This window comes from Propithecus coquereli, unplaced genomic scaffold, assembly GCF_000956105.1.
Source record: "Propithecus coquereli isolate 6110/MARCELLA unplaced genomic scaffold, Pcoq_1.0 Scaffold265, whole genome shotgun sequence".
In the NCBI taxonomy this organism is placed as follows: Eukaryota; Metazoa; Chordata; class Mammalia; order Primates; family Indriidae; genus Propithecus; species Propithecus coquereli.
In genome coordinates this window covers 3,762,148-3,766,061 of record NW_012148230.1, presented here as the reverse complement: position 1 = coordinate 3,766,061, position 3,914 = coordinate 3,762,148, and positions in this window count along the sequence as shown.

Sequence of the window (3,914 nt, the reverse complement as noted above, 5' to 3'; positions counted from 1 at the left end):
GTTTTGAAACTCCACATAAATCTTTAGGTTCAAGGCTTCTTTTTAAAAATTTTCTTGGCTGATCTGACATTTATTTTTCTAAGTGAACTTTAAAACCATTTCATTCTTCACCCCTACTGTCCTTAAATACACACACAGAGACACACACTTTGGGATTTAAAGTGTATTTGCATAACATTTTTATGTTAACTTTAAGAGGTTAGTTTTTTTTAATTTTATGAAGCATTTCCTTCAAGAATTATGTTTTTCTATTTGCTGAGGCCTATATTTATGCCACTAAGCTGTTCTTATACAAAGACAAGTTATATATTTCTGTTTGTTGAGATTCATTGTTTGGTGTATAGTATGAGTTGAGTATCTAACTTAATTACCCCATCTCCACCCCATAGTGGAGGAACATTGAAAATTGAGAGTGGCCTCACCCTTTTCTCACCTCATTATTTTAACATGCATTATAAAAGCTATAAACATATAAACTCTTTCAAGGTTTTCTTTCCTTTTTTTTTTTTTTGACATTTCATTTTTTGCCATGGGAAAATTAGTTTGTTTGCCATGCCTCGACATCAGTTCTTTCCAGGCACAACGTTTACATTTTTGAGTTCTTAATTTTGATAATTAAAGTGAGCTGCCCTTTGAGTTGTTTATTTTGAGTTGTTTAATTAGAAAGTGTAGCAGGAGTGGGGGAATAATTTGTGAATTCTTTCTTATATAAACATCTTCTGTTGTCTTCCCTATAGAATTCATGGGTAACTACTTTTTTCTCTAAATGCGCTACAGGTTCAACTTATTTTTATATTATGGAGAATAATTTTTAAGTCAACCTTCTTTTCAAATACTTTATGAGTAATCTGGTTCTATTTTTTATGCTTTTAACATTTTTTTCCAGATTTCTTGAAATTAAAACAAACATCAAGCCATGTTTAGGTGTAGCTGTTTTTTTATAGTAATTTTACTTGGAATATAGTAAGCACTCTTGATTTGCTGCCTCAGGTCATTTTATTTTGGGGGATCAAAAAGGTTTTTTTCCCCTCTACCAAGTCTTTGACCTTATTTACATTTTTGTTCTCTTTTTCTGGAACATATTCTATGTGAGTTGAAATTCTAGGATTTGCTTTCTAACATATATATTTTACAATCTTTCCAAATTTCACTTCCGTTATTACCCTTAAATTACTGCTCTAATAGGAAGGCTGTGTTTCAGAGAATCCTGGGATCAGATATTGTAATTTGTATTAACTATCAAAATGTACTCAAAAAACAAAATCAGAAAGACTTATCGGCGCTTATTATAAACAGAAACTTAATTCAGGATTGATGTGTTTCAAGTTCATATCAGTTAAATTTTCTTTTGAAATCTTAATTTTTTAAGGCAGTTTATTTCACAGGACAATCCCTGTACATTGGCTTTGAATTAATCAGAAATGTTCTTCCCAATTATTCCATACAGCAAAACTCTTGTGAACAGTTGTAAAATATATGAAGTTGCTCGCTGGTAGACACAGGAATTTTATAAAGATTTTATAAGGATTTAAACTAGATATTTTATTGGCTACTGCCTTTAAAAACAGGCATTCTTTTGAGTTTAAATTTGCCCCCTTGTGGTACTACGTAGCAGAACACACCGGGCCCTCCTCACCGAGGACACTGGCGGCTCCACATTTCCTGTGTAAGAGAATTTAGGATCATCAATTTGATTCAAAGACAAAGCTATCTTTGTGTAACAAGCATGCTGTTTTTACTTTTTAACTTTAGATTGGGAGGGATGGAGGCAGGCTTTGGAGGCGGCATTAAGACACTGAGGAGACATCGAAAACACTGCCAAACACTTCCTGGCGCGGCTGCGGGCTGGATAGCCAAAGTATGTACAATATATAAGACAAATCATTACTATGCATTTATGGTTGTATTTTAAAGCTAATAAAGGTCTTTCACACAACATAGCATTGATTCTTTCGAAACCGAACACAGACGTGGAGGCGGCACAGGGCAGAGGGAACGTACCTGCAAGTTCTGATTGGCTAAGCCCTGGTCGCGAGGCGGTGAAAGAGCAACCTGCCGGCTCCCAAAGCGACTCCCGCAGCGTCCTTAGCAACCAGCCCGCGTTCGCACCACCGGAGCGCCGGGTTGAGTGACTGCTGGGTCCTGCTTCTGACGACTGGGGACCTTAGGCTATTGCCACAGTCACCACATCAGGGCAAAGCGGAAGACGCACGCGTGGGAGCGCTGAGCCTCCTTTCTTAGCGCCCCATAGCTCTGGCTGTTAGAAGAAACCTCTGCTACTCGCGGGCCCAGGCCAGGCCCGCCATCCCGGCCCTTCCTGAGAAACCAGGCGGTCTAGCCTGGAACAGCCACCGGGTCATTTGATAGGGGAAGCTTTTTGCTGAGGGGACTAAAGGAGGTGAGGAACTTTCTTATTGCTATGAATGGGGGAATTCGTTTGATTTCCTCGGGATTCTCTTATCCTAGGACAACCCTTAATTCAGAAGCCCTCATGTTTGGCTGAACAGTCGTACGTCCTTGTGTTGTTGGTAAGATTGCATTTATGATTATTATTGTTGTTATTTGTACTCAGACTCTTTTGGACTTGAGGGAAAGTTCAAAAATTTGTCTGTGTGTGTGTGTGTGTGTGTGTGTGTGTGTGTGTGTGCGTGTGTGACAGGAGGTGCGTTGGGGATGTGAAATAAGCATTTTTAAAAGCAATGAATCTTGAGAAAGAGATCCAAGTTATCGATTCGGAAAAATTTCTAGGACGGGATAAGACTGTGGTAGGAGTCTCTTATTTCCCTTATTTCAACGGTGTAGCTGAACGGATTCTATCTCTTTGGTGGTCTTTGGTCAAATTACCCTTTCCTCCCTAGGGTTAGTCTTCTAAATCTTGTATTTCCTAATGCATGTTACCTTTCTAAAGGCTTAATATAATTTTAATATTATCTAGTTTTCAGAAAGAGTTTGTCTTTAAAGTATACATTTCCAACCTTGTTTTAACTGGAGCTTTTTAAAAAATACAGTAGTGATTAATATTAAAACTTTAAAAAAAAAATTGGGGTTTATACGGGTTGCAGACGAACTGCCAAGCATCCAGGCAGCTTGCTAAAGCCATTTTATGAAACATATCTGTTTTATGGAACATATCTGTTTAAAATGTAAACATTCTTTGTTTTGAAACTCCACATAAATCTTTAGGTTCAAGGTGAGTACCAGATTTTTATTTCAGTAAAAACAATTCTGCATGAACCTTTATGTTTTTATGAGTAATGCTATATTCTTACTGAACATCTGATTCATTATTACTATGAATTATTATATTATTCGTTCATTGTCATGATTAATTTGGTAAGTGTTCTCTCGAAGTTCATTGTCCATCCAGAGGTCCTGGTAAAGTGTCTGGTCACAAGTGCTTAGCGTTTTCCTAAATGTGTCGTGCATGTGATTCTAGGAGATGGTAGTCTAAAAGGTTTCTCTGGTCAATAAATTAAGAAAAAACTACACATCACACTGCTACTCAGAGAGATTCACAGTGCACATTAACACATTTAAAACTCTGAGAAATCTTATAGTATGTAAAGCTATTTAATTTTGTTTAATCCAGTGTTTCCCAAATTAATTCCCCAACAAAAAGCTCTTTTGAGGTAATTTCATCCCAAGAAGCTTTATTCCACAGAATATACATTAGTAATTACTTCTAAACTAAACACTATACTTTTTATTTATTTTTTATTTTTTGCACTCAAACTGGCAGATTTTACCACCCCATAGTGGAGGAACATTGAAAATTGAGAGTGGCCTCACCCTTTTCTCACCTCATTATTTTAACATGCACTTAATAAGTTTACAAATGCTGTGAAAAGTAACCCATTGGTACAAGAAATAATTTGGGTAAAAGCAATAAAAATATCTTAAAATCTTGTTTTATC